The sequence below is a fragment of the Sturnira hondurensis genome, unplaced genomic scaffold, assembly GCF_014824575.4.
Source record: "Sturnira hondurensis isolate 20B ecotype Veracruz unplaced genomic scaffold, ASM1482457v3 Scaffold0019006, whole genome shotgun sequence".
NCBI classification, from domain to species: Eukaryota; Metazoa; Chordata; class Mammalia; order Chiroptera; family Phyllostomidae; genus Sturnira; species Sturnira hondurensis.
Genome location: NW_028091637.1, coordinates 5,690,383 through 5,713,980, shown reverse-complemented (window position 1 = coordinate 5,713,980; position 23,598 = coordinate 5,690,383). Strand labels below are relative to the sequence as shown.

At 38.8% G+C, this 23,598-nt stretch overlaps 1 long non-coding RNA gene and 1 other non-coding gene across 2 annotated transcripts; one reads left to right on the top strand and one right to left on the bottom strand.

Moving 5' to 3' along the window:
* LOC119004101 (uncharacterized) lies at positions 1-23,134 on the bottom strand. The gene is made up of 3 exons (XR_005070111.1): positions 23,021-23,134; positions 574-579; positions 1-14 (listed from the first exon to the last, which is right to left on the bottom strand). It is a non-coding gene; the product is annotated as an uncharacterized LOC119004101 (long non-coding RNA).
* LOC119004137 (small nucleolar RNA U13) lies at positions 14,482-14,582 on the top strand. Its single transcript, XR_005070130.1, has one exon. It is a non-coding gene; the product is annotated as a small nucleolar RNA U13 (small nucleolar RNA).
* Positions 23,135-23,598: the final 464 nt, after the last annotated feature.

The window sequence follows — 23,598 nt, the reverse complement described above, 5'->3', positions numbered from 1 at the left end:
TCCTACATCAACATCTATAAGTCTGAAGTGATCTAAGTGCAGAGAAGGGGGAAATGTTTTAGGAGGTAATACTTGAATACATCAGGCCTGGACGTCACTGTAACCAGTGTATTAAATAGAAAAAATTCGTGACAGGTGATCTGAGAATGCTTCCCCCGTGCTCCCACTCTGCCTTTAAAATGTAAGCCATGGACATGATCCCTCCCCTGCTCCTGGGTGGAAACTTAGGCAAAACTTAGGAAACAAGTCCGGGATCTTTCCGGTCACTCTCCTATAATAGAAAATCTCACCATCACTTTAAATCACAATTTTAAACTCAGGCTAGCAATTGAAAACGATCTGTTCCAAAGAATAATCAAAGCACAGACCTTGATTTTTAGGTCATCTCCCTTCCTCCGTGGAGGACTGGGGTGAGAGTGGAGCACATTTTTTTTCCTTTTTCTTGCCTCATTTTATCCTGCAATTGCTAGCAATTAATTGTCCCTGCCAATGGCCAGGGTAGGAGATGGATGAGGGAGAAGAGAAGAGGTGAGACAGAGAGTTTTCACCTGACAGTCCAAGTCCGGAGTTAACCTTGAACTCCCTGCCCCATGTAACACTGTAAGTCAGCCCCTCACTGGCACTGGTGGAGGGTGGGGAGGCTGCCTGGCTGGTCCTCACTGATTATGCCTCTCTTGATTCAGGTGTGGGCCCTCCTACTGGCCTTTCCCTGCAGCTTCTGCCCTGTGATAGGGTGGAGGGGTCAGCACCCCAGTGGCATGGCCGTCGAGCCCCTTTCGCTCTGGCAAGCCGCCCTGGGTAATCACTGTTTATTTTTGGCTCCTGGAGCATGGTCATCCTTTCAACACGGAAAATTAAGCAGCAAATTCACCACAAAAGAGCAATTTGGAGGTAGAATAAGTAAAGCCAAGGGTGGGGGACTAAAGGCAATAACAGAACAATACTGTGAAATATTACAAAAGGGTGATAGAGTGCTTTGCCTTCTTTCTTCCAGAGAATGTTTTCCTCATAAGGTTCAGTGAGTTCCTTTCCTTTGGATTGGGCTGTTATTCCGGACATTTGGTGGATGGGTAAGAGGAGAGCTATATAGGTAAAGGAAGATAGGGGCTGAGGAGGCTTTTCTGAAGGTGAAAGGCGCCTGGTAGGTCCCTTTTCTCCTTTTTCCAGGAAAAAGGAGTCTAACACTCTATGGATAGAGTGGGAAAGACCCCTCTGAAGGTAGTTGAGAGCTCAGGACAGACCAAGAAGCAGAAACTAGAAATGGATATAATACTATGAACACTTCTGAAGCTAAGGAGAGGCAAGGGAGTGGGCAGGCAACTAACAGGAGATGATGGATCAGATAACCTGTATTCTCGTCCCCAAACCCTTCCTTCTGTGATTTCCCCTTGCTAATCAGTTAGATCAGTTCCTCTTTTCTCTGGGTTACCTGGTGGGTTTGGGATTGTGGCCATTGTGGTTTACAGCTCTTGATGGGAGGCTTTGGGTGAGACTTTTGGAAAAGTATCTTGGGAATCAAGAGGTAAATAAATCAATAAGAGGTAAATACTAAGTGGGCAGATGGGAAAGGTAGACACTATGAGGAAACAGAGTTCCAAAGACCAAGATCCTTTTCAATATAACTCTGCTCTTTCATGTTGTCCATAGCTGATCTCTGGGCATCGGGCATACTTGCCCTATGGACAGATGAGTCTAAGAAAGCCAGCTGTCAAATGAAGCCCTCAACTCAGCCCTCCAAGGTTTAGTTGTTTCCCAACTGCAGGGACTCTTACCTCACACCCTCACAAGGCACAGAGTTAGTAGATTCTATTCTCCTTTCCTTCTTGGGATGTGCATGTGAGATTCAGACCAAGCCTCTCTGCAGATAAATCCTGTTCATAAATCCACTCTCTCTGCTTTTCTATCTTCCTTATGGGTCAGTTATCTATTCACTCAGGCCAATGCCATTTATTGATTGTTTTCATGCATTATCTGGAGCCGAGTTATATAATCTAAGCACTGACTTAATATTGCCCAGTTCCTGGCCGTGATAAAACCTTCTTTGTGCGGTTTTGGGAAGGTTGGATTTAATCCTGTCTGCTTAACTCCTGCTAAAATACACTGCAGGCAAAACTTCCTCAGACTCAGTAATTTTTTATACGCTCTCTGCAATTGAAATGACTCATGTTTCCTTATCTCTGTGGCAGAGGAAATGAACGGCCCTCCCTTCTCAAGATAAACACTGCCACTAATGAGGTGCGGTGGGCAGCAGATCTGTTTCTCAACACCAAAGGGTCGGAATTTGTTGCTTTTCCTGCTTTTCCCCAGAGAGAAATAAACTCACTACCCATTGTACCAGAGACAGCATGGGAGGCCCCGGAAATCTTTCAGAGCCTTCATTTCCCCACCAGCACTGAGTTTACCTTCAGAAGGACTTTTTAGGGATTGTATGAGTGTTCAGGGAGTTCTCTGTTGACAAATTTTCTGAAAAAAATCTCACCTGTCTAGAGGGCTCTCTAGACATTTTTCGGGTTTTAGTAGTGCCTTGCTAAGTTAGTGTCTGAATTTCCCCTGAATAGATTAGTATTGTATTTTCAAGCTATTATCTGTTATGTTGCTAAAGGAAGGGAAGTTACCAAAAGAAAATGGGGCATTGGTGTCATGTGATAGGACACCTGTCCCTCTGCTAATACCTTCTCAGCTGTGTGCGTCCATTGCTCACCTGTATTTTATTATGTACCTGATACCTCAACAGAGACCATCTACGTGGGTCCATTTGGTCTGTGCTTCATATCTACTTTATATTATTTTAACACTTTCTCATGCAATCATCCTTTATTTAAGTTTTTAGTTTCTTCTTTTGTGAAATATCTGCTGGCAAGAGGAAACATTTGATTAAAATAAACCATCTTTGGCTTCTTCCTCTTCTGGCAGTGTCAATGTGACTTACTGTGTCTGATGCTCAATTTCCTGATCTGTGAAATGGGAATAGTTATAACTGTCCCACAGAACGGGGAGTGTTAATGCACATAAAACTGTGTTAAAACTCTAGCTGGAAGGGTGCTCAATCAATATTTATTTAATGTATAGTAGATAAAATTATGGACCATTTTGGGAAGTACCTGCCAGGTAAGGCGGTCTGGGGCCAGTGGATTGTTCATCACTGTTGTAGTCCATCCTTCTGGTAGAGATGCTCACAGAAATGTCAGACAAAATGTAGATAAAAATTCTAACCCACTTCTTGCCCTTGTCTATTGTACTCACTGTTCCTTGCACCACATCTTGGTATCATCTGTTAAACATCATGACTTTAAAACATCAGTATTTTCACCTTATTCTACCAATGAATAGAGCATTCTATGGGAAATGTTCTGAATAACTTAATGCATTTAAAACCCATTGTGAGATAAATTTTGTGTATAAATTGCTGAAGGGAAAAAAAACACCCTATCATTTCAAGGTTCTGCGATTGTCATTAATGCAAATAGTCATGCCCACGTGTATTTATTTACCTGCACATGTATGTATTTTCAAGGCTCATCATTTAGGGAATTTCTCAGAGGAACTAAGCTATCTTTCTTCCTGATAAGGCACAAAAGTTTAAAATGATAAATGATGCCTTAAAAAAAAAAACTAGGGGAGTGTAATAGTTCCAAATATGTTTCGCAGAGGAGTCACACAAGAGATCTGAGTATTCTACTGAAATAATATAATAATTATTTATTTATCAGCCTTTGGGAGCCCTCACACAGAGAATTAAAACAGAAACAAGTCTGTTTCTATTCTGCTTTTGGTTTAGTTTGTTCATTAGATTTCATCTAAGAGGAAAATGGACTCATGGACATGGATTGCAGTGTAGTGATTGAAGGGGTGGGGGACACAGTATAATGGGGAAAAATGATAATGGGAAAATATAATAAAAGCAAATTAAAAATAAAAAAAATAAAATAAATAAAATGGCTATAAGATGGTTGGTGCAAAATTAATACCATTTTCAACACTTCTAAGGATCAGAAACTTATAACAGATATTATTAAAAAGAGAGAAAGATATTAAGGTAAAGCAAAATTAAATCTGTATCAAATGTAGGAAACATTTCCTTTCTCACTCAGTTCTACTTTTTATCTCTTCTTATACCTCAATTAGCCCCTTTTTTATTACATGATTTATATGATTTGTTACTTTTCAAATTTTATTGGCATTACAAAGTTGCTAGCTCAAAATGTTTATTGGTTTGCTTTAGTACTTTTTAAAGTATGATTTTCTCATCTTGAATATTGGTCCCTCACTCATAGTTCAGAATATTTTGCTAATCATCATATTGGTGGTGGTGCCTTTTAAATTTAGTACCAATCATAGGTATAAATTATTTGAAGTTTAAAAGAAATTATTTGGAGTTTAAAAGTACTGTCCTAAGCATTTTTTATGCATTGGTGGGAATGTTTACATTATCTCTGGAAGGGTATTAATTCAATTTAAAATGAATGAAATCTTTTCTGGCTTGGTGTTTTCCAAAACAAGATGGGTCCGTTTTTCTTGGCCGCCTATATTGTCCTGCTCGTTTGTATCAGATTCCCTGTCTCAGATCCTTCAGTTGGAAAGGAGGCTCTTGTCACCATCCTTGGAGGGGTTTCCAGGATTTAGCAGATCATGGAGGTTCCATCGGACCAGAGGGCATTCATTCCATCTTTGTTTACCCAGCTGTGAAATTCTGAACCCTGAAATTTTTCTGTATATTTTGAAGTTATCTGCACTGCATAGAATTACTACAGACCCCATCTATGTCTGAGTAGTAAGAATGGATTCTGACATTTGTCCAATTATGGACCGATATTCTTAGTTTAAGTACTTTTATTTTTCATGTATATTTCAGCAGGCAGCTGAAAGAAAATGAATCAATCTCTGCTACATAGTTTCCCCAAATTTTGAAACTACTTTTATTTATCCTTTTATTTTCCCTATTCTTTAAATGTCATATTATTCACAGAATTACTGAAAACAGCTCTAACCTTTTCATGTGCTGCCGCAGAGGTGTTGCTATAAAGATCCCCTGATAAGGTTGTTAAAATATATATATTAAAAAGTTTTTTATTGGCTAGAGAGAGAGAGAGGGAAGGAGGGGGGAGGAAGAAAGAGAAAGAGAGAGAGAGAGAGAAACACCCATTTGTGTTGCCAACATTTAACAATAACTTTATTGACTTGGATATTTTGAATATGTTGGTTTTTTCCCACGTGGTAGAATATTGCTTGTTCTCAATATCTTGATTTGATTATTATCAACTTCAACTGGCCAGTTGACCGTGGAGCATTGCACAGTGAGAAATCTCCAGCACGAAACTGTGCAGCCCACTTTTGACACATTTGATTAGTCACAGCATCTTCTCCACACACTGCACAAATCTTTTTTATTTTTATTTTTTACATTTCAGTTGCATTTTTACCTTTCTCGAAATAATAAAACATAATATGCAGAAAATGTTGTGTACATTCCATCTTCAATATTACAATGGCTACACAAGAGTTCGCTAATTTTGATGTTTTTTTACAATGCACACTGACACAATACAGTCTAACAAAAGTGTTTCACGTGAAGTTAAAAACAACCAAGTGCTACTAGGCCATCTTATGGGAAAAAACAAATGAACCTTTTGGCAAACCCAATAATTTTAGAGATCACTTTAGCTGTTTGTGTGGAAAAGACTTAAAGCGGAGAGGTTGGGATTCGGAAATAGTGGTCGGGGGGCTACTGCACAGCGCCGTGGTGCTGGCTTCTGTAGCCCCGCAAAAGGGAAGCGGCGGACAGAGAAAAGGTGTGTTCTGGAGGTAGAGCTGAGAGCACCTGGTATCCAGAGAATTGCTGTTTAGCCAAGGGCCATGATCACCTTTTATTTTTCAAACAATATGAAAAGAATCATTCAAGACAAATATTTGCCTGCTTCCCCACCAATTCATTTTATTTTCTGTTACATTTATTTTAATTCACAGAATGTTTTTCTTTTTTGATAATTCTTCATTAGTTTCTTAATATTTTCATACATATTATTCATTTAATCCTTATCCCAGCCCTCCAATGCAGATTTTTTAAAAAACTTATTTTATTTTTCAATTACAGTTGACATTTACAATTAGGTTAGTTTCACATGTACAGCTTAGTGGTTAGATATTTATATAACTTATGAAGTGGGTGGTCCCCCAGATAAGTCCAGTACCCACCTGATTACAGGTTCTATATAGAAACTGAGCTTCACATAAGACCAGATGATTCACCCAAGACTGCCTCATCAGTGAAGCTATAATTTGAGATTTAAAGCTCAATCCATCAGGTTGCTTTCCTCTAGTTGAGCACAAAGATATGGAGCAGATGAAATTGGTCCCCATTTTGTCCCTTCATTTGCAGTTATTTAGAAGTATGTCATCTCCCCTCAACCTTCCTACACACCCCTTACATCTCCTTGCCCACTGGAATGGTTCTGGGGAGGAAGGTTGAAGACATGTGTTTTTCTCTTCTAGCTTTGTTTGTCAGACCTGTGAAATATGAGATTAAGCATTCTCCTCATCACTTCATTTCATCTTGCTATGGCTAGGAACTCTCTCTCTTTAACTTACTGCTTTGGACCGAGGTCTATGAAAAATAAGAAAGAAAGAAAGAGAGAAAGAGAAAAGGAAGCCACAGGAGAATGAATTATCAAGGAAAAGGCCTTTGGAAAGTAAGCATACTCACTCACTATGGACGATTAAGAGTAATCAGTGCTTACTCAAAAGCCACGGTGTACTCCAGCGATGAGAGTTATGGGGAAGTGATAAGAGTAGTAAAAGTGATACTTTAACAATCAAGGTTCTCTTCAAATAAGTTAAATTCAATGAGTAAAACTGGGTTATCATTTAATATAGTACAACTACTCTCAGGGAGTCCGGTGCATGCAACCCCAGATTTTCCATTAATCTGTGTGAGTCTGTGATCACCTCTTCAGTTTGCAGAGGGAACAACTGAGTATTTCTTACCAGAAAGTATGCTAGATTGATTGTGAGGACAACAATATATAAATAATTTAGTATTCTACCAAATTTACTATTAATTTTATTAGTTGTTATTCAACAAATAGCTCCTTAGTCTCTTCAGTAATCTAGGCACAGCAACAAAGAGGCCATATTCTGCTCTTTCTCTCTCTTCCCACTCTGAGGTCCCTGGCCATCTTGCTATTCCTTGCACATGCCATGGTAATCCTCAGAGCCTTAGCCTTAGCATATGCTGTTCCCCTGCCTGAACCCTCTTTCTCCAGAATTTCATTTGACTCTCTCCTGTACTTCCGTCAGGTGTACCTCAACTCCCACCTTCTCAGTGAGTCCTTCTCTGATTATTCCCTCTGAAATTTCATCCCCACCCCCCACTACCACAACACATAAACATTTTGAATCTTCCAGGGTCTTATCCCCAAATATAAGCTTTATATAGAGAGGGATTTTCATCTTGATTGTATCTTCTAGACCAGGACAGTACCTGTCACACAGTGGGCAATAATGTATTTTGAACAGATGAATGAACAAAATTAATCTCTGTATCAAGGAACTTGAAGTCTAAAATTTCTGTGATCAGTATGATCACTGCCACGGAAAGGTCAACATAGGGTATCATGAAGCACAGAGGAAAGGTGGTAACTCACAGTGGGAGTGGGGTGTCAGGGATGTCTGCCGAGGGGAGATGCTGCTACCTAGGTACCCAAAAGTTGACTGGGAATTAGGCAGAAGAAGGATACTGGTCAAATTGCAAAACTTTGACTTAGATTTAATCATGGCCATGAAGGAAGGATCATGTGCTCATCTGTACACATACCTAGATAGGCATCCACAAAATAAAAGTAAATAAAAACTAAGAAGCACCTTTCTAGTTACCTTGAGACATCATCACCTTTAAACCTTTGAATTGTGATATTTACACAGATGAGATACTGACATGAACTCACTTCTGGGATATTTATAAAATCACCATTAGCCTTCACTTGGTTTATCACTCAAGATTCACAAGTTTGCTCTGGCTGGGTAGCTCAGCTGCTTAGAGCATTGTCCCAATAGGCCAAGGATGCAGGTTCGACCTCCAGTCAGGGCACATCCAAAAGCAACCAATGAATGCATAAATAAGTGGAAAAGCAAAACTAATGTTTCTCTCTCTCCCATCCTCTTTCTCTCAAAACTCAATAAAGTAAAATAAAATAAAATAGAGTCACAAGTTTATCAATCAAGAAGACTTTATTTCTCTCCTACGCACTATAACTTACATTATCTGGAACCTTAGGTGTGTGATCAGAAGCCTGCACTGGAAGTTAAGATTCAGATCAAAACTGTAGATTCCCTAAATATTTATGTTTGAAGTGATTTACTAATAACCATTTATTATGGAACAAGTGACAACACTGAATGAACAAACATAAAGGTGATGCACATTTCTAGTTAAATTGTAAAAAAATTAGGTAGAGAGTAACATTGCAGAGAATTAGGCAGCAGAAAAAAGTAACTTATTTGCTGTTATCAAATCCTTCCTTTCACCTATTTTTCACACAGGAGACAAAACATTGGTTCAATTCCTGTCCCTTATCAGCACCAAGCTGGGAAAGGCGTCTGCCACCGACCGGGAGTTGAGAGCAGATGTCTATAATCTGAGTCAGGCTCACTTAATTCCCCGAGAAACTTCTCAGGGACACACACTCCTGTTCTTAAGTTAAAAGAACTGGAACACGTCACAGGGTTAAGGGCAGCAGGGAGAATTTAAAAAAGGCCACCTCTGATTGCTGGCTGCTACCCCTCTATAGGGACCACACTGTTCTTTGAGGCAGAGACCGAAAACAGAGGCCTTAACTACATAAACACACTTTCCAGTAAAGAGTGACATGCTGATTTCCCAGTGCCAAAGGAACAAAAGTTCCAATTTCTGCTTGAGGAAACAAAGAGAGCGTGCCCTTGTACGGAGCATGTTCTAGCTGTGGACTGCTCCAAACAGTGTTGCTCCACCGCTCAGCTGGTTTCCGTGGTGAATTGGATTGCCCTAGCAACCCTAACTTTCCTCCGACGGCTGTCTTTTGCAGAGTTAGCAGTTATAAATTCAAGTTTGTGTTGGAACAGGGTAGCATCTAAATGGAAAATGCAGCCAAATTATGAACATACCTTTAACACTTCACATTCCAGGTTTATCTTTTTGCTTCTAACATTCAAGTGATTATATATATGTGGCTTATAACTTTGTTTGCATTTTAGAATTACCTGGGGCACTTTTTAATAATTAACAATGCTAGGTCCTTCACTCAGAGACTCTTGTTAGTTGATCGGGTTGGGACCTGATTCCATTTTTATTTCTCTAACATGCTCAACCAATATAATATAACAAAGTTGGGGGGACTGGTACCTCTAAGAACTTAAAGCACTTGGCTTGCACACCATCACCTTCTACCCTCATGGCCCTACCTGTATCTCTTAGCATCCCCGAGCCTTACTTTTCTCATCTTAAAAGTGAGAATATCAGTGTCTACTTATTCTTTTTTGTTTGTTTGTTTGTTTTGTTTTCACCAAAGGACATTTTTTTTTCATTGCTCTTAAAAAGAGAGGGAGGGAGAGAGAAAGAGAAACATCAGTGTCAGAGAGAGAAGCATCAGTTGGTTGCCTCCTGTACACACCGCCTGGGGATTGTACACACCTGGACTAGGGATCGAACCCGCAACCCAGGTATGTGCCCCGACTGAGAACTGAACTTACAACTTTTAGGTACAAGATGATGCTCCAACCCATTGAGCTACACCAGCCGGGGCTCCACTTCTTTGAGTGTGAGTTTCTTGGAATCAAGCAAAATAATAGCTTTCAAATATGTTGAAAGTATGTTTTCAAATGTAATACATGAGATATTTGAGAACATATGTGGAAACTCAAATATCTTTTAAAAATGTGCTGAGGTGGCTATTTGTTACTTGTAACTGCTTGCCATCTATTTTCTCTTGGGTTTGTAAGCAGGAGGCCAGACCTCCTTTTCACATGTGACCCAAAGCAGACCAGGCAGAAGGTTCTTCACTAGAGGGCTGGAGAGCTTCTGTGGTTGGGTTTCCATTCACTCCCAGCCCCAGAGCCAAGATCTGTCTGCCCCAAGATTCTCATCATGGCTGAGTCTGCAGTTGCCCCAGAGCCTCTGAATTTCCCGGCTGCACTCTCTGCCTTCCTTCCGTCATCACACAATCGCAACTACTCTCTTTTATGCTAAACTGAAATGGTACGGGCTTGACCTCTATCGAATAGGTCATTGCACTGACATTTCCTCCAAGACCCAGGTTCCCCACAGACCCAGGCAGTCTGAGGACAGGAAGGGGAGGCTACTCCACCACCCTCACCCCTGCAGGCTGACTTTTTTTATTTTCCTTTCTTCATGGGCTCTTCCGGGCAAGTGGTCCCATGCCCCTTTCATAGCACACAGTCTCTTCTTTAACAGGCCCAGGAAGAGAGGGGACGATCTCTTAGAGGAAAAGATCAGGAGAAATCAAGAACTTTCTTGGTGTGTTAAGTATTCAATCCAGGAAGGAAGGCTTCGGATGGGATAGAGGTATTGCTACAGGTTCCAGCCTTGGGTCCATCATTGTATGACCTTGGACAAGAAATTTAACTTCTCTGGGTCTCAGCATCAACATCTCTAAATAAAACTCATAAGTTGATTGTTTTTAAATAATTAAGAGTGCTATATGTCAAGTCCTTTATAGGTAGCAGAAAATTTTAATTGTTGAATAATGAGGCTGGTGATAAGAATGAAGAAACTGGGCTGTGCACTCGGTTTGAACAATCCTTTTGTTTTGTTTTGTTTTGTTTTGTTTTGTTTTGTTTTGTTTTGTTTTGACTCCAGTAGCAACTGCAGATGGCCTGGAAGCAAATGCTTTTCCACATCAGCGTTGGGTGCCCATACCTACCCAGGGAAGAGTGAGGACACAGAGCTGTGGATTGGTAGGATCTTCTGATTTTATGGATCTTTTGTTCTTCTAAAACAAGGAATTTATTTTGTACCAAAGAGGGTTCATGATGAATAGGCTGTGATTGCCCTGCTGGGAAAAATGTTTTTCTTTCTCATTATTCTGTTGCACATGTGTACCCACATGTACACACACACACACATTCGGGTGAATCAGTGTTAACTCTGTCACCAGGACAAAAGGCAGAAAGTTTTAGCTTTGGTGCAAAAATGACCCATTGTTACCCAACAAAATTGTGAACCTGTGCTCCTACAAAAACTTTGCTGTATTGGCTGTGGGGCTCTGTTAAGAGACTAGAAGAAGGGCATGCCATCAATTTTCAGCTTCCATAAATACAGTTTCTGTCAATTTTGATGCCAACCTAGAGAGAAGGCATCTTATGTTTTTCACTGGATAAGCCAGGTGCCGCAAAAATCTGTCTAAGTTTGATAGCAAGGGTGTGTGGAGTGGTGATTAGTGATTAACTCTCTCCACCTCCCCTGATATTTGCCTGGGTCAGACATGTATTGATTTGGGTTGCTGCTTGACAAGATGGTGCTAAAATTACAGAACAGACACTGTGAGTAGTGTGGCTACTCAGAGAAAGTGCTCAAGGGATCATTCTTCTGAACTTTAGTTGGAGATAAGTTAGGGTGGTCAGGAATTTGGCATATGTATGTTTTTCTTAGGACAAGGTTAGTATTTGAATGGATCTGGGAAGTGAAAAAAGACTTAGGGATTGAACATGAGGGGTTATATGGGCTCGGTTTACCCAATATTAAGCCAACAGCTGAGTCCACAAAGGCACAGACCAGGAGGACTTGGAGTCTCAGGTCGAACTTCCTGGAATGTCTGTGGCACTACCTAGACGTAAGAGCTCATGTTCCTGGCAGATGAGGGGGTCTTTCGATGGTTTTGAAGCTTGGACAAGTTACTTTGCTACTCTGACATTTACTCTTCATTTTTGAAGGCGAGAATATAATACCTACGAGGCAGGTGTATCTTATGAGAGGAGGGCTCCTAAGAGTTATAATAATTCAAAATGCACATAATTCAAGACTAATTCTGGAAAGTGAGAGGTAAGGCCTTGATGAAGGCTGGAGCTGGGCTGCCTGAGTTCAAGTTCTGCTTTGGTCACTCAACTTTTCCTCATTACAACATGGAAATAGTAATAATAGTCCTACACCATAGGGTGTTTTGTGAAAAATAAAGGGGATAATACCTATGAAGTGCTTATCAGTGCTCAATAAGTATTAGCTTTCACTCTAATAATTATTATTTTCCAGCAAAAGTAGCATACCTACATGTTACCAAAGCATAAATACTATTTAAAATTCCCCAGGCTTGTCATTTAAATTTGGCTATTCTTCATACTCTTTAAAATTGGGAGACATTTGCTACATTTGAAGTTTTATAAATAAAGTTAGACTGGGTTGATAATTTATATTCAATTATTTCAAATTTGCATAATTGAAATTGGCATGATTTTAATTTCCATAAAATGTGAAAAGCCCTGGATCTCACTGAGCTATTGTGAGCATGAAACACGCTAATGTACGCCAGTCTCACTTAGCCCAGGGCCTGGAATTATTAATAACAATGACCTTCAGGCAGTGAGAACTGAGATTGGACACTTGGTATAATTACTTTTCCCCCATCATGCCTTGCAGTAATTCACCTAACAAATGTCTGTCCTTTTCCATTCTAACACAGAGCTGGTTTAGGAGCATGAGGGTGGAACTTTATAATCATTGCCTACATATTCCTATGTCCAAAAGTATTTCAGGAAAGTACCACAAACTTACAAACTCCATCAGACTCTCTTCAAAAATCAACTCTGAGGGGTTGCTGATACTTGGAATAATTTCCTCATCTTTACAGCTTGGGCAAATAGCATGTGAAATTTTAGGTTTTAGGCATAAATATCTTAGTACATGGGAAGTTGGTAAAAAAAAATAAAGGCCTCAGAACTCCTGCATCATACTGACCTGAACAATGGATGTAAGTTTTAGTATAGACTCCAAAGTCAATTTATTCATTATGGACAAAAGTTTGTTGAAGTTTCTGCTAGAGACCAAAGGGAGTCCGGATTGTCTTCAACTCCTCCACATCAAATTTTATGTATGTATGTATGTATGTATGTGCCTATCTATCATTATCCACTCATTCACCTAACTTATGTTAAGACTCTATGTTAAATGCCACGCTAAGTTCTGGATAAAAAAAGAAATAATGAATGGCTCATAGGCTCTTAACATACACACAGTCCAGCATGGGAGGAACTGATAGTCAGTTCTAATAGAAAGGAATAATAGTGCGGTGATAAGGGATGTTATGAAAGCCAAGGGAGGAATATTTAACTCAGCCTTGGGAACCAAGGCAAGAGAATTGGAAGAAGTTATGTTAGAGCTACTTGGAAAACAAGGACCTCTGAAAGATCCCAGAAAAAGCAGATTATTTTTTCACTTATTTTTATTTTTTTTATTTATTGATTTTAGAGAAGGGGAGGAAGAGAGAGACATTGACTTGTTGTTCTACTTATTTGTACATTCATTAGTTGATTCTTGTATGTGCCCTGACCCTGGGGCTCAAACCTGCAACCTTGGTGTATTGGGATGATGCTTTAACCAACTAAGCTTCCTGGCCAGGGCATAAAACAGATTTTTAAAAATGGACTGTCATAGTCAATTTGGTCTATAAGACTTACCACTGGTAAAAGTTAAAACGAAAAAATATATCAAACCTACAGAGAACCAAACAGTAGCCCACATTCAAGTTCAGATAGCATTTTAAAAATAACTAGACAACACTTGGTAGAAAAATATAAATAAATAATAACCACTAAATAACAAAACCCAAAGTATAAAGGTAGTGACAAATAGATTAATTCAGAGCCCAACAGTACCTAGAAGTCACCAAAATTAAGGTCTGTTTCTTTCTGTAATTTTGATTCTGGAAGTTTAACATGGTTTGTGCAGCTTTGGAAGAAAAGCACCTACCCTGGTATTATTTGCTCATTTATTTATTCAACAAATAGCTTCTGTTTTCCTATCACGTGCTTTTGCTAGGAACATAGCAATCAGCATGAAAGGTACGCTCAACTGTCAGCAGGGTTACTCAGGACACAAACCACTCACCATATTGTACTAACACAGTAACACAAGGAGGCGGGTGTGAGTTGTTCACTTTGGGTGTGAAAATAAGGCCCTGGGAGATAACTCAGGGGCATGTGTAGATGACCCATGAGCACAAATTGGGTAGAAAAATGGCCGACCCAGTGTAATTAATAAATCGTGGTGAGTTGGCAAAGGATATTAACAGGATGCTGGAAGAATCTTGAGTGAGTTGTCTTCAGATCAGAGTACCTAAACAAGCTGCTCCTTAACTGAGGTTGGTTTTATTCTCTGAGAATGGAGAAAGCACAAAGTCGATCAACAGGGAAACCCTCCCAGAAACTTCATTCTGACGTTAAACATCTTGCTTCTGTAAACATACTCTGAACAATGAGTTTCAATATCAAGAAAATCTCCAGATCCTTTTGGACACTAGTTCATAAGCATGATAATTAAGTATTCATGCTTTTGTGTGAGCTGTGCCTCCCTGAAATCTTGTTACATCATTACCCATCTGATGTGAAAAAAAAAACCCCACTTCCCTTTCTGAAGGATAGTATGCCCTCTAACAATTTCTGACTTAGAATAAACATCCTATTTAAAGACAAACTTAATCTTGATATTTGATAGCAGAATATACCCATCTATATAGTTCTTTCTCCAGAGAGCAGTTTTCTTTTATAATTAAGACAGCTCTGAAAATGTTGCCTTCTTCTAAATCTGGAGACGCAACAATTTGTATGATTTTCTGGCCACAGTGAGTGTTTTCCCACTTCACCCCTTTGTCACAGGGGTCTAAAAAGGCACTTCAGACCAAAGGATATAATAGAAGACAACCTTGCAAATAAATTTCTGGTGCCACGTTACATTAATACCTTTCAGTGACAGCAGAAAGGAGCGGTGTCAGAGTGTAATTTCACTTACAAAGTCAAGCAGAAAATGAATTTCTCATGGTAGGAGTCATCAATGAAGCATGGCTGTTTGGAGGCCAGCTCCTGAAACCATGGGAGCCAGTTCAGGGGAGCATTAAATTAGCACTGAAAGGAAAACAATTTGCATTACTGAACTACAATCGAAGTGGGAGTAAATTTTACATGGCATCCAACCTTTTTAAAAGTTGTTTTATAAAAAACAACTTTAGAGCTATTTTAATGCTACACTAATCCTAATTTTCTATCCAATTAATTATCGCTAAAGTTTTTAAAAATACATAGGAATATTCCCATTAGTGATGAGAGGGTGATTAATAATGACTGAAAATGGGTATGTACTCCAGGTCCCACAAGGTCTACCAGAAGGCCAGCCAGAACGCTACCTAAGGTTTTCCTATAGCGTAAAGAATTCTTTCTGGATAGTCCAAGGAGAAGGTCTTGGTTTGGGGGGCCCCTAGTCTCCTGGATAAAAATGTCAACTTTGCCATTTACTGGCCATATGACCCAAGACAGTTTGCCAAACATTCTGAACCTCAACTTTCTTATCTGGAAAATGGAAAAAGCAAAACTTACCTTATTTTAAAGATTCATGAGATGACATTAATAAAATACATGTACTAACATAGTTCCTTACTGACAAATGATGCCTATTTACCTCTTGTGGAATCTTTTCATATATATTACAGGGGTCAGACCTATCACTTATAAAGGCACTTCAACAGGTTGCTTTGGTCTCCAGGACAAACGAGGCAAATTGCTTAGAAGGCCTCTCTACTCCCTCAAGGACAGCTCATAAAGAAGTTGAATAAATGATCAAAGTCAAGAGAAGAGAATGTGAAAATAAGATAGATTAAAAATGTAGTGCATTAATATTCTCATTAAGATTCACTACTTTGACTATTACAAAACAGACTAATCTTGACCACATAATTTTTACCATGAGTTTTAATGACTATCTTCAAAATTTCTGAATTCTTAAACTGTATTGGTGTCACTGGATTGCAAGGTCCTTTCTTTGTCATCAGCCTGATGTATAGGTTTCCAGATTTCAGCTGTCCTTTTCTGTAACTTTCTTTCCCCACTTGGTTTGACAAAACAGTGTCCAAATAATTTCAGCTCTTTTTGCCTTGTGTTATCTGATTAGGTTGTTTTATTCTCTGTTGCATGTCACAAAATATTGACCAAAGTATAGTGGCATCACTGTAATCTGTTCCCCACACAGGCAGTCATGGTGATTTAAAAAGAAAAATCAATGAAAAATTGTGTTTTTCCTCTGTAAAACCTTCAACTAGATCCCTTAACATTAAAAATAAAGTACAAACATCTTATCATCCGCATGCCAGAGCTCCTAGTTCTCTCTGACTTCATTACCTTCCACTCTCTCCCTCAGTCATTGCATTCCAGCCACAGTGGCCATTCTCCTCCTGGATTATTTTGCCATGCTCCTTCCAGATTCAGGCCCTCTGCCTCCATGATCTGGAGTGGGCCTCCCAGACCCTCGTGTGGCTGGCTCCTTGTAGCCATTCAGCTTTTAGGGTAAGAGTTTATGCCTCAGAAGGGTCTTCTTTGGTCTCAAGTAGTAACTCTCTCCCTTTCATTTTGTTTTATTTTCTTCTTAGGTGGAATAAACATACAAACTTATTCGACCTATTTGCTTATTTTCTTTAGACGTTCTGTCTTTACTCTCCTCTTCCCCATTGAAATGCAAGTTCTTTCTACCTGGAAGAGTGTATGCTGCTTATGCAATAGATGAATAAAATGAATGATTTTGTTTTCTTTCTATTGTAAGCATTCTTGTTAGTGTTTTTGTCTTGGAAGGACTGGTTCATAAACACTTGAATCAAAAATTGCTTAGTAGAAGAACAAAAAACTGAAGAGCTACCCAATATTTGTCCTTTACCCCCGAGGAATAGTAAAAAGACCCTGGAGTGAGATTAAAAGATTTGAATTCGAGTCAACGATCTGGTATGAATCACCTGTGACACCTCAGGCAAGTCACCTCTCTGTGTCTTTGTTTCTTCATGTATCAATGAAGAACTAGAAAATTTCTAAGATGTTTTCTACTTCCAATATTTTATAATTATTAATGAAAATACTAGATCTGCTATTATGGTAAATATTTATGAAATTTTACAGGAGGTTGAAGTTAATGGACAGATGAGTTAGTGAAATCTCTGAACTTGGTTTTAGGTTTATGGCATAGGAGTTTCTAAGAAATTCCTTAGTTCCAGAATGGAAAACTAAGGAAGATTTTAACATATTGTCAATAATTCTAAAGGATTCCACTTGGAATCCCTTCCTTCTTCTGCCTGGCAGAGGCAACAAGACTTCATAGTTAATATTTGCCACCTACCAGCTATAGAAATGTGATGGAGAGCCATATGTTTACATAGGATATATGCTAAACCATGAGATTACAAAAGCAAACTCTCAGCTTTTTGACTGACTGTTCTCTAGTATTATATTGATAGATTTATAAAAAGTTATGAACAGTTCTGGTACATTCTATAAGGCCTGGGTTCTAGTTTCACTCTTACTGGTAATTAGTTGTATGTCCTTAGTTATTTAAGGCTGTAGTAAACTCATCTTTGAAATAATCCCCCAGGCCCCATACATTTCCTGAAATTATGATTCTGTCTTTGAATTTTCTGAGTTTACATCTACTGTAAGAAAACTTCATTCAGACATATGTCTAAAAATCTACACAAGTGAAAAATTGATCAAAAATGTAAGTCACCATGTAATTCTTAGGGAGGAAGTGATATCTTAATGGTGCTCATTAAGCATACCATCCTTCTTCAGGGTGGTAGAGAGTTTGAGATGAAGAGAAAGATTATAACAGGTATTTCTTCCTGCCTCTTACGAGGGGAAATTTAGCATGGGACAGATAGCATTTTCAGGATCATTACTACGGACCATTGTTCAGTGACCTATACAAAATGAGTTGATTATTGGTCTATGGAGTGATCTCTCATGTAAAACAAAGACTCCAAAGAACAATAGTGTCCAAATTGGGAAACCTGTACTCTTAGAAAATCAATATACCTCCAGCTTTATGACAGAACCAGCAGGAGTCCACTGACCATTGCAAGTGATGTGAAGTGATCAGGTTAGAATTCTAACCCTTTCCAGACACCTGAAAAATATTTGAGTTTTTCTTTCACAATTTTCTATTTTTTAAATAAGGAACTTTTTAAACCATATCTAAGTTTTTGTTACCATCTTTTCTGTTTGCATCTCCTTTTCTTCTTTCCTATCTCCTGTTTAAATAAAGAGTTCTATATTGTCCAACTTTTAACTCTGTTTCATTTTTTTTAATTTTTAATTTTAATTTTTATTTAATTCTTGTTCAAGTACAGTTTTCTGTCTTATATTCCCAGCCCTGCCCCCACAGTGCTCCCCATCTCCCTCCCATTTCCACCCCCCACCTTCGTTATTGTCCATGTGCCCTTTATATTTGTTCATGTGAGTCCATCCCCTTTTCCCCTATGATTCTCTCCCCAATCCTCTCTGGACCCTGTCATCCTGTTCCATATTTGAGTGTCATTGGTCATATTTTGCTTGCTTGTATGTTTTGTTGTTTAGATTCCTGTTAACAGTGATATCATATGGTATTTGTCTTTTACCACCTGGCTTATTTCGCTCAGCATAATGCTTTCCAGTTCCATCCATGATGTTGCAAAGGGTAGGAGTTCCTTCTTCCTTTCTGCAGCATAGAATTCCATTGTGTAAATGTACCATAACTTTTTGATCCAGTCATTTACCGATCCTAAAAACCCTGAAGCACCAATCCAAAAGAACCTATGCACCCGATGTTCATAACAGCACAATTTACGATAGCCAAGAGTTGGAAGCAACCTAGATGCCCATCCATTTCATTTCTTATTTTGAAGATTGTTTTTGTGATCAAACCAATTTTGTGTTGGTTACTCTTAAATTTTCATTCCTAGATTCATGGAAACATATATTTAAAATTATACCTTTAGAGCATCAAGACACTAGCATCTGGGTATGTGTGTATGAGTGTGCATGTGAGGATTTTAATAGTCAAGGAAACAGTAGAGTTAGATTTGAAAATGGAGTTTTAATGGGTTCCTCAATGTTGTGGTTAAGGATGACTTATAAAAAAGGTAGAACCTTTGGTTATCTTTTAACATATTGTCAATAATTCTAAAAGATAAGTCTCTGAGTCCAAGCTTTTATTTCACGCCTAGCATGTTAAACTAATTGATTGTCTGGGGTAACTAATTAGTAGCTGCTGTGATTATCTATTGCTGTGCAACCAATCAAAATCTAATGGCTTAAAAAGAGTGTATCTTTAGGCTCATGAATCTGCTACATTTGCTAAATTTGACTGGTTGTATTTGTTGCCTGCTGTGGATTTTATTAGGTGTTACTCTTCGGCTGTGGCATGTACACATTATGCCTACTTTGAAGTTTCTCATAGGGAAACATTTCTCTTGAAACTTGACACGATGCTGACGCATCTGCTACCTGATTCCTGATATTACCACTGACTTTCTCAGTGCAGATCCATCTCACAGTGGTGGTGAGGGTCTCTCTTTGGCATGTGTTCTTTACATTGGCATGTTTAAGTACAAGATGGCTCTTAACTCTAGTTGGCATCTCTAATATTTAGAAAACAGTCTCATAAAAGAACTTAAGGCTGCCTATCACTTTTGCCAAAGTTCTTACTTAATAAATTCTGTCATTTAAAGTTATTAAATCCTAGGCAGAATTTAGAGTTCATTTTTTAAGTGAAACTCTTTTGTGTGCCAAGAAAATTGGGCACAAAAAGAGGCTTATCTTCCTTGCATTTCCATAAACAAGTTGTCTGTTTGAATTATTAGATTTATTAAAAACACTTATTTATAAACTGAAAGAGATATTCATTTCTTTATTCATTCTATTTATCATCTATCTATCTTTCTTTCATCTATCCCCGATGAACCTGCCCCTCCTTTTCACTGATGTCAAAGGCCTCATTTTACTCTGCAACTGGATATTGTAGTAAAGTAATTAGTATTTACTGTATCCTGGGATTCTTTTGGTATAAAGTGTAAGGCAGCATCTTTCATTTCGCTTCTCTAATTTCACAGTTCAGGCATAAGCAATTGAAGGGAGAAGCTAGCATCCGCCAGTCCTGATGTATTCTTGTATACTTTAGTTGTTTGCTGATGAAACCTGAGGAATGTACTATTTGGAGTCTTATAATAGTTACCTTGTATTATTTCCCCTACCATACTCCCTAAGTACTTCACATGACCAAACTATGTTAGAAATCAAATAGAAAATAAGCACACCGAGATTGAACCACTTTTCCCTGGCATATACAACATAAGATACCATTTGCCACTGTTAATGTAGTCATAATTTAGCCATTCCACAGTGAAAGACTCAGCACCAGCTAAAACCCCTGGTAGTTAATGATTTCTTATCTTAGTTGCAGCCCTTGTGATGAAAAAAAATTATTCAATATTTCTATACTTGGTGACTTGGGTAATCCTCAGGAAGTACAACTGAAATTTTAATATTAGCTGCACTTTAATATTTATATCTCTTACAAATTTATTATGTTTCCCTCAGGTGAAATAATTTCTTTATTCTTTTGACATGCCAACCTGAGTCCAATTTAAAACATGTACCTTTGATATAGAATGAAGTCACTTGCTGTTATTGAGATTCTTGGTTACAAACATGGCAAGTTTTTAATTTTAATGGTAGGAGAATAGTTTAAAGCATTGCTTCTGACCTGGGTCTTGGTTGCCATTGGTTAAACACACACACGCACACACACACACGCACACACACATACACACACATACACACAAAAGGTCTGTCCAGAAACTATCCATCCAAGTACCTAGCCATACAATATGAAAAATAGAAACATTGATTGAAGACAATACAAGTTAAAAGAGCCATTGTACATAGGATAATGATGCCTCAGTCCCCTTCCAAGTAGGCACCTTGGGACATCACATAGTTCTCTCAAGTGTCTCTTCCACTGTTCCAAACACCCTGCAAAATCCTCTGTTGGAATCACCAGCCACTGCCCTGTTGTATTTTCCTGAATCTCATCAGTGGTCTGAAATTTCTTCCCTTTCAAAGGTGATTTTAGTTTTGGGGAAAGCCAAAAGTTTCAGGGTGCCAAATCTGGGCTGTAGTGGGGCTGAGTCACCTAGGTGATTTGATGTTTTGCCAAAAACTCTGCATAAGATGTAATGCATGAGCGGGTGTGTTGTTATGATGAAGCTACCAATCACCAGTTGTCTGTAGCTGTGGCTGTTTTCATTGTATTGCATCTCTCAACCAATGAGGAACATTGAGGTGTAGTACTCCTTATTAATTGTTGGGCCGGCCTGGAGGGGTGTACTCATGAGGGACAACACCTTCCCAATCAAAAAACACAGTTAACATGGGCATGATCTTGCTGAGAATTTGTTGTACTTTCTTTCTTTGGGTGTGGAGAACCAGGTGACTTCCATCTGGGATGACTGGTCCTTTGCATCAAGATCATAGACACATGATTCATCTCCAGTTATGACCATCTGGAGGAAATCTTGTTCACTGGTAGCAGTTTGAATCAAGTCATTAGGAACTACAGCACAATGTCCTTCTGCTCTGGTAGCAGAAGCCACAAAACAAATTTTGCCACAACACATTTCATGCCAAGATCCTGTGTCAAAATCTCAGGCACAGTTGGGAGAACTGAACAGCTACATGCAAAAAAAAAAAATGAAACTTGAGCACCAACTTACACCATACACCAAAATTAATTCAAGGTGGATAAAAGACTTAAATATAATCTGTGAAACTATTAAAGCCCTAGAGGGGAGCACTGGCAAGAAAATATCAGATATTCCATGCAGCAATATTTTTTTTGATATGTCCCCTAGAGCAAGGGACATAAAGGAAAGAATCAACAAATGGGATCTCATCAAAATTAAAAGCTTCTGCATGGCTAAGGAAAACAGTATCAAGATAAAAAGAGAAGCAACAGTTTGGGAAAACATATTTGCTAATGATACCTCAGACAAAGGTTTAATCTCCAAAATATACAAAGAACTCACACGACTCCATTCAAAGAAGACGAGCAACCCAATTAAAAAATGGGCAAAGGACTTGAGCAGACACTTCTCAAGGAGGACATACAGAGGATCCAGAGATACATGAAAAGATGCTCGATATCGCTAGCTATCAGAGAGATGCAAATTAAAACCACAATGAGATACCACTTTACACCAGTCAGAATGGCTATGATAAACAAAGAAACAAACAACAAGTGCTGGAGAGGTTGTGGGGAAAAGGGGACCCTAGTTCACTGTTGGTGGGATTGCAGACTGGTACAACCACTGTGGAAAACAGTATGGAATTTTCTAAGAAAACTAAAAATGAATGTGCCTTTTGACCCAGCAATTCCACTATTAGGAGTATATCCTAAGAACCCTGAAACACCAATCCAAAAGAACCTATGCACCCCGATGTTCATAACAGCACAATTTACGATAGCCAAGAGTTGAAAGCAACCTAGATGCCCATCGGTAAATGGCTGGATCAAAAAACTATGGTAATTTACACAATGGAATTCAATGCTGCAGAAAGGAAGAAGGAACTCCTACCCTTTGCAACATTATGGATGGAACTGGAAAGCATTATACTGAGCGAAATAAGCCAGGCAGTGAAAGACAAATACCATATGATATCACTGTTAACAGGAATCTAAACAACAAAACAAACAAGTAAGCAAAATATGACCAATGACACTGAAATACAGAGCAGGCTGACAGGGACCAGAGGGGAGAGAAGAGAGAATCACTGGGGAAAAGGGGATGGACTCACATGAACAAGTATAAAGGGCACATTGACAATAACTAAGGTGGAGGGTGGAAATGGGAGGGAAGTGGGGAGCACTGGGAGGGGGGCAGGGCTGGGAATATAAGACAGAAAACTGTACTTGAACAAGAATTAAATAAAAAATAAAAATTAAATAAATAAAAATTTAAAAAAATCTCAGACACAGTACGGTAGTTTTTAGAATCCCCAGTTCAGCTTCTGGTTCTCGCACTGTCAGTTGCCAATCTTTGTTGATTGCAGCCTGTACACGTTCAAAATTCTCGGGTGTTCTGCTTGTTGCAGGCCTTCCAGAATGTGGGTCACTTTCAACAGATTCTTGACCATCTTTGAAGCATTTGTGCCCCACTTGTATTGGTGCTGCACTCAGTGCATTGTCCCTGAAAGCCTTCTGATTCATCCAAATAGTTTCTGCAGAGGAATGTTCAAGCTTAATTTCAAAATTTGATGCAGATTTGTAGCTCTACTCAGTCATTTTGAATGTGACAGGCACACAGTACACATGCTCACTCAACAGCATCTACTGTCCCCACTGACTAGTACAGTGAAGTTGTCATTGCTCGTTCATGTGCATTCCAGTCCACTCTCCTTGGCTGCCAGGCTACATTGATGTCACCCAAACTGTTTGTGTTATATTAACAATGGCTTGATTTTTCCGAACAGATCTTGTATAACCACCTATTTTTAAGGTAATGATTTTTTCTCTTTTATATTCTAGGCTTATGCTTCATTAGGCACATCTTAATTTTT